Source organism: Halichoerus grypus, chromosome X (genome assembly GCF_964656455.1).
Source record: "Halichoerus grypus chromosome X, mHalGry1.hap1.1, whole genome shotgun sequence".
Taxonomy (NCBI): domain Eukaryota; kingdom Metazoa; phylum Chordata; class Mammalia; order Carnivora; family Phocidae; genus Halichoerus; species Halichoerus grypus.
This window is the reverse complement of record NC_135727.1, coordinates 14,644,929-14,652,933: the sequence shown is the minus strand read 5'-3', so window position 1 is coordinate 14,652,933 and position 8,005 is coordinate 14,644,929. Positions and strand designations below refer to the sequence as shown.

The 8,005-nt window shown below is 39.1% G+C and overlaps 1 pseudogene; it reads right to left on the bottom strand.

The window, feature by feature from the left end:
* Positions 1–6,431: 6,431 nt before the first annotated feature.
* LOC118522227 (ATP synthase F(0) complex subunit e, mitochondrial pseudogene) lies at positions 6,432–6,659 on the bottom strand (annotated as a pseudogene).
* Positions 6,660–8,005: the final 1,346 nt, after the last annotated feature.

Genomic DNA, 8,005 nt, shown 5'->3' with positions numbered 1-8,005 from the left:
TCTCGAGAGCTCCATCTTCCCTTAGTAATCTTCCCTGTAAATTCCAGCCACCTCAGTGTTCCTAAACTCTGATGTCTTTCTCCTCAACTCAGTGAGACTACCACACTCTGCTTGGGATCCTCCTCTTTGCCCAGAAAATGTCCCCATGCAAAAAACTGGGACAAATTGTAGAACTTTCTGTCAGGTATTACAATTTTGACTTGCATGTCATCCAATATCTAAAACAGCTATTTCATGTATTTTCTTTTTATTTTTTTAGTCATCATTAGTTTATTTTTTATTTTTTATTAATTTTATTTTATTATGTTAGTCACCATACATTATATCATTAGTTTTTGATGTAGTGTTCCATGATTCATTGTTTGTGTATAACACCCAGTGCTCCATGCAATACGTGCCCTCCTTAATACCCATCATCAGGCTAACACATCCCCCCACCCCCCCCAAAACCCTCAGTTTGTTTCTCAGAGTCCATAGTCTCTCATGGTTCATCTCCCCCTCTGATTCCCCCCCTTCATTTTTCCCTTCCTACTATCTTCTTTTTTTTTTTTTTAACATACAATGTTAAGTGTATCACATCTGTGATTCATCAGTATATTTCATGTATATTTTTTCTGTTTTCTAGTTGTTTATGGTAAAATGAAAAGTCCCATACCAATTAGTTTATCTTGACTGGAAGTCCACTAGTCTTTTTATTTCATTTTTTGTTAAGTGACATTTATTTTTCTAATCAAATATGGTTAAGATATAGCTTGTAACTTCCATTCTCTCTTTTTAATTATGGTCTAGTTTAAAAGCAAGAATTTTTCCCTCCAAGTCATTGGGGAAACAAAACACATTTTCACTCCAATTGGTATTCATCATTAGAAAAAAAAGTGTGTCCATAACATTGGGATGGTTATTTGGTCTGCATAGAAATGTAAGGAAAGGGAAAGTTATAGGATGCTTGAAAATATTTATTCATTGGTTAAAAAAATACAAATTTTTAAAGAATATATATCCAGTTATGTAAAATATCTGATGGAGAACAAGAGGAAAAGAGGCAAGAAAATAAATAAAGCTCAGGTTAGTTTGAAAATTAATTCCAGCATTCAAGATTTTAGTGATCTCAAATGTTCTTTTGTGATAAAGCTGTATTCCCTGAGAGAATAAGAGTGGTATAACCAATTGGGTTTAATGTTTTGCCTTGAATGCCGGGAAGTACATGTTGAAATGTATTGTCCAATTGCAGTAAATGCATCATTTCTAGTTTCTGGTAAAGGGAACTACCAATTTGCTCTATATAGTTTCAAATATCTGGTATTATTATTTTAAGTGTCATATGCATATATATATTTCCATTTTAAACTGCTTATTTTGATTATGAGAGGTACATTAGAGCTCAATAATAAAAATAATAAAAGTTTAGGGGCTTCTAGGTGGCTCAGTTAGTTAAGCATCTGCCTTCGGCTCAGGTCATGATCCCAGGGTCCTAGAATTGAGCCCTGCGTCAGGCTTCCTGCTGAGCAGGGAGCCTGCTTCTCCCTCTCCCTTTGCCCCTTTCCCCTACTCATGCTCACTCTCTCTCTCTCAAATAAATAAATAAAATCTTAAAAAAAAAAAGATGATTACTTGGTCCCTTGAGGAAGTCACGGTATATAAGAGAAACTGACACATAAAGAGAAAATTCCAAATTACAGTTTTGAGATCAGTGCTCTAATGGAGAGATTTGCAGAAGGCAGTGGGGTTTCAGTGGTCCATACAACCAAATCATCTGAATGGGAAGTCTGGTAGACCTTCCTGGAAGAGATATTTTTTTCTCATCTAAAAGGAAATTAAGGAGTTTATTTATAGCAAAAACAAACAAACAAACAAACCCTGCAAAGAACATTTCAGGGATAGGAAATAGTATATGCAAAGGCATTCAGTCATAAAAAAGAATTGTTTTAAAGAGAATTGGGATAAATTCCATGCGGCTGGAATATAGAGACAGAAGAAAGGAATGGCAGGAGGAGGTGAAGTAGGTTGGGTTTTGATGGTGAAGAGCCTGCTGACAGGCTGAGTTTGGCCTTAATCCTTAGGAAATGGGCACTAGTAGAAGATTCTGATTAGCAAGATACAGTGATTTTACCAGAATGCTTCCTTGATGAAACAAGATCAGGTCAACATTACTGTATTCCATTTGTAAAAGGAGAACATCCCCCAGAAATTTTTAATCCAATTAAGTGCTTGTGTAGCCCTTGCAACTATTAACTTGGATGGATGTGACTCATATTGTAAACTCTTCAGGTTTTGCGAAAAAGAAAATCAAGACCAAGGCCAAAGAACAAGTTAATCTGCTCCTTTTCCTCTGCTTCTGTTAAGTTGTATTATTTTTCTCTCCTTTAATGTCTCCAATTTCTCGTTTTATCATTTTCCAGTTTCAATGTGCTTAACTATTGACTATTTTCCTTCTTGTTCTCAGGCCTCAGATCTTACCATATCACTCCCTTATTCTTCCGCAGAATTTCTTATCTCATGATAGAATTCACCATCAGGAAATGATACCATTTGCTTACATCTGGAACCTGGGTGTCATCCTTGACATCTCCCTCTCCCTCATCCCTCACATTGTATTCACTGTAAGGCATGCTGATTCTGCCTCTAAAGATACACAAGCTCCAAGCTACACAAGCTTCCGAGACCACTTCAAGAAGTAGTACGTATGGTGCTCTCCATTTCATTTCTTTGATTTTTCTGGTAAATGAATGGAGAAGTTTCCAATTCTGAGCTTCCCCAAATGAAATTCTATTAAAGAGTTCTCACATAAAGTTTCTCTAAACCCAACTGCCAAATATCCACTGCAAACACCGTGGGAACTTACCACCTTAGAGACCCTTATCACCTTAGAGACCCTAACCAGATCTAGGACCATGCACTTGATCACTTAGTCATGCCTATGGATCACTTAGTCATGCCTCACAAAACTCCATTCTCTTTTCTACTCCAGGAACCACATTCCTTTACCTGGATTTATAGTGGATGAATCCAAACAGTGATTTTCCAGGTTTGGGGGATTCAGAGAAAGTTCTATTACTTGCTATGACCTTTTCCCACCTGTTTAATCTTGAAAAACTTTGTTTGAATTTCTAATATGTTCCCTGTACCTTCCTAGGCTACTAAACACCAGTTTAAAAAAAGAAAAAAACAACCATCCTTCTGTTGGTGTGTGGCAGGGAGGGGTTTTAGTTGTGAAAAGGAGAAAATGGATGAAATTACAGAAGAGAAAATTTACGATAATCATCACACAAAGTTTCCTGGCAGTGAAGTCAATTAGCTTTGGATTTGGAAAATGTTGGAAGTACTATCCCTAGAGATAGTGGCTGAGGTCTAGGGATGAAAAACAAAATATAAATAGTATTCAAAGCAAACTCATTTAGAAAGCCATTTATCCATTTGCTTCATAGCATCTTTCTATCTCAGATGTATGAAGATTCCATAACATCATCAAGAAAATTGAGCTTTAGTACTTAGGACTCAAGTTGCCCACCTTACAAGTATCTATGACACACTACAAATCATTTTTGTAATAGAACTTCTCCCAAGAGCCACAGGGTTTTGAAATGTTAGAACTAGAAGGATCTACCTTAGAGTGTCTGATTTACCCTGTCATCTTCTGGATGGGGAAACTGAGACCTAAAATAGGGAAGGGACTGGTTCATTGGAAGATAGACAACTGGCAGAGCTGAACCCAGAGTCCTGCACTTCAGTTCCCTTTTCTCTACATACTGGCTTATAAAATTATACCATGTCCACCTGGGCACATATTTGTACAATTACTGAGAACATTTTCTCTCTATTTGTTAAATTTATTGAAATTGGAACTATTGTGAAAAAGAAACAATAAAACAGGAAAGGGACCATAATCACTGCAAACCCTTTCTTTATTAGACTTTAAATAATAACTCTCTTCTCCCTTTATTCTGAGGCCCTATTGATAGTTGATTGCTGAGAGTTTTTTTAACCCAATCTTGTTTTGCTTTATTTCATCCTTGATTGCATTCTGCTTCTCTCTCCAGCAGCCACTTCTTAACTGCTACCATTTTGTAAGCTTCCCTGCTGCTCTAAGGCTGTCATTGCAACTGATTAATTTCATTAGCACAACGATGCACTTAAGCAGGACTAACTCATCTCTTTTGTTTTGTGATCAGGAGTACACATCACAGACAATTTGCAGGAAGAGATAGCTGCTTAGATGCCAGATGGGAAGAGAAAAATATGAGGACCTTTGCTTGTATGTCTTTAAATAAAATGTTCAAGATCTCCCGGGTCCTTGTGGAACCCAGTTAAGGTGTTCAGCTACACAATCAGAATCCTATTCTTTTGCCGGTGCTTTCCTTATCCTGGCACTTGGGAGCATGGCTTCCAAACTATCATTTATCAAGTGAAGAGGAGAAAGAAAGGGCACTAACATTTATTTAGCATCTACTAAGTGCCAGGCGCCATCCTAGTAGACCTTTTATCATCCAATTAAGTGCCAGCTTCACAGTGATAAATCCCTCACTGCTCAGGAAAATTTTAAACTAGAATGTACAGTTCCCTGATATCATGTCACTGTTCCACTCCCTGGCTTCTACTCATGCAAGTTAAGAAACCAAAGTAAAAGATGAGCAAGGGTGGGGGGGGTGCCTGGCTGGCCCAGTCAGTTAAACATCTGCCTTCAGCTCAGGTCATGATCCCAGGGTCCTGGGATTGAGTCCCGCATCGGGCTCCCTGCTTAGCGGGGATCCTACTTCTCCCTCTCCCTCTGCCTCTGCCCCTGACTCGTGCTGTCTCTCTCTCTCAAATGAATAAATAAAATCTTAAAAAAAAAAAAAAAAAAGATGAGCAAGGGAAGTGAGATAAAAACCCAAGATTTAGAAATGAGAGGAGTCACACAGAACCCACCTTCCCTGCTCAAGTAAACTGGGCATGAGTGAAGATAAATTTATGATTGCTCTCTGCAAAGTTTGCAGACTTTTCAGAAATATGGTATAGCAAAACACGCTGGGCTTACAGACCAGGGTTCTAGTCACAACTCTGCTGCTGACTAGCCTAGTGAAGTCGGGTAAGGCTCTTCCTCTCTCTGGGGCTCACTTTCCCCATATAAAGTAACTATGCCTTGCAGAGCCCTTTTAGAAGTCAAAGGGCAGAGCCTGTGGAGCGAGGACCAGGAGAAGGACTCTGAAGCTTCCTACCCCTATTTCAAAAAGGCATCACTCTCTGTATGTTTTAGATAGTGGGGTTCCAAGAAATCTTTCATGCTAACAGGATTTATATGGCTCTAAAAGTTCAAAAATCATTTGGCTAGATGATGTCTTCAGTCCTTTCTGGCTCTGAGTCCTGTGGGCCTGAGTTTCAAAAATCCAGCTGTTGATTGCCCAGCCCTTGAGGCTATAAAAGCGAACTAAGATTCTAGAATATTTGCTTTCACTTTCCAACTCCATTTGGTTTCACTCTTCTGCTTCTGAAGACCCATTTTAAATACCTGTGCCTTGCCACTGCTTATTTCACAGACATGCATTGATCAGTACATTGCTGAATACTTGAGAGGGCACCTCTGCAGCTCTTTGGGGCTTTCTCTGTATGGCTCTCTCTTCTCTAGCATTCTGGAAATTTTCTCATGACATCAACTAGGGTTACTATAGAGCTCATCCTGTTTGTTTTCCGTATCTTTCACTGTCCTTCGTTATCTGGTGTTTCCATTGTTTTGGATATTATTTAAAAATATATTTCCTGTTTTTTGTTTTTGTTTTGGTTGTTTCAGGCAAGCAGGTAAATCTGGTCCTTCTTACTCCACCTTGGCTGGAAGCAGTCTTATTTTCTCTGAAGTTTTTTTTTTTTTTTAAGATTATTTATTTGGGGGGGCAGAGGGAAAAGGAGAGAGAATCTCAAGCAGACTCCCCACTGAGCATGGAGCCCAATGCAGGGCTCAATCCCATGACCCCAAGATCATGACCTGAGCCAAAATCAAGAGTTGGATGCTTAACTGACTGAGCCACCCAGTCACTGCTCTCGGAAGTTTTGATTAATTAACATTTGAATTTCATGTCACTTGATCTTATTACCAAATAATAAAAAGCAAATGACTCCACATTTGTGAAGCAACTTTTCCAGACCCAGATCTTTCTATTCCTTTCAGGTCTTCTATGGCTTAGTTATTAATTCTCACACATGTGCTAAGATTTTTCATATATCTCTGTGTCTTTTCATGTATCTCTAATCCTCTGGAATTACCTTTACCTTCTTATCTTTATCGGAAAACTTACTTCTCAGGGCACCACTCAAATGGGGGTAGAGCCTTCCTTCAGTCATACCTACAGGAAAAATCCGTGTAAATAATACTGTCAATAAGAATAGCAATAGCTGCCATTTATTAAGCACTTTTTTCTCGTCACTTAACAGAGAAAGCTTTATTCATCCACACGTTCCAGAGGAAGGCAGGCTCACTTTAGTAAGCTGTCATCTTGGGCTTCTGCCAGTTCTCTCTCAATCTGTTTCTGCTCATCCTGCTTCTTTTTCTCCTCAGCTGCTATCTTCTTTTCCTCTTCCACCCAAAATTTCATGTAATTGTAGCACTTGGCTTCGTAGGCCACACTGAGGTACAGGGCAGCGTTGTGGCTGAGCTTGATGAATGGAGAGACTTACACCAGCAGCACCATCTTACCTGTAACCTCTATTAAGCATTTATTATATGCCAACCTCTAATCCTGACTACAGCACTCTGAAGTAAATCCTGACATTGTCCTTTTTGAAAATGTATAGTGAGATTTAAGGCTAAGAGAAGATGTGTAAATTGCCCAAGGTCAGACAGCTAAAAATAGCTGAGCTACAGTTCAAACCCAGGTTGGTCTGAGTCTTAACTGTATATGCTTATTACTGATTTTCTCTCTTAATATAATGGTATATTTCTATGCCTCTCTTTACCACTAGCCTGTGTCCTCCTTCAATGCAAGCACCGTATCTTATTATTTCTGCATTTTCAACACCTGAGCACAATACCTAACACATGGTAGGCAGTCATAATATAATGTTATACACTCATAATAATAACGTTGGCTGACTAAACAGATGAGTGAATGTGTGCACCAGACAGAGGTGTGGCTGGGAGCAGATGGAGGTCCTGGGCTGAGGAAGATTACAGAACACCAGCCTGTATGGCAGAACACTGAAAAAGTCCAGTCAGATACTTCATCCAAGATTTGTAAATTCTGAAATCCAGCCCAGATCGCAAGACTTGCTCTAGTGCTAGTCTTGCATTCAGAATTTTACCTCAGCCCTTCAGAGGCGAAAGAATACGTCTGGTCCTTTAACCATTTGAAGAAGATAAATTTCATATTTCCAATCTGTCACAGGGTTTATGTGATTTAAGAGAAATGTGACCTCAAAGTTAATCCTCATCTTGGTTTAGAATTTCAAGTCAACTAAATTTGAAGTGCCTTAACATATTCCATGGGGGCCAGAAACCCTGAAAAGCATTCTGTTTCTTATGGCCTAAATGTTGAGGGTATTATCATTCTAACTTTAAATTTCAGGATGAATTTAATGCCTATGAAAGCATAGGATTAAGAGGCCTGGGGCAGCACAAATGTATTGGTGTTTATAACGAGAGGGTACATTTGGCCTCCCTCCGCTCCTGAGTAAAGGGTTATATATATGCTTTTCCCTTTCTGAATATGTCAAACATGGTGAGATTTGAGCCATGTAATTGATGCTAGCTAGAAATACCTTGGGTGCTTTGGATGTTGCCTTGTAGTGACCTGTGCCTGTATCTTTGTGCTCAGAGATTTAAGAGATTAGGGGTGGTCTGGATCAGTGAGGAGGTCGGACAGGAGAGGATTGGGCCAAATTGCAGTGTCTGAATTTGTCAGTACAGTATGTCCACACATACTTGCATTCTACCAGACTTTCTGGATGTGAACTCTGGAAATCACCATATACTTCACAGAGTCATAGCATGTCATAGCTGGAAAGGACTATCCAAACTCATCATGGCTGGATGGAGAAA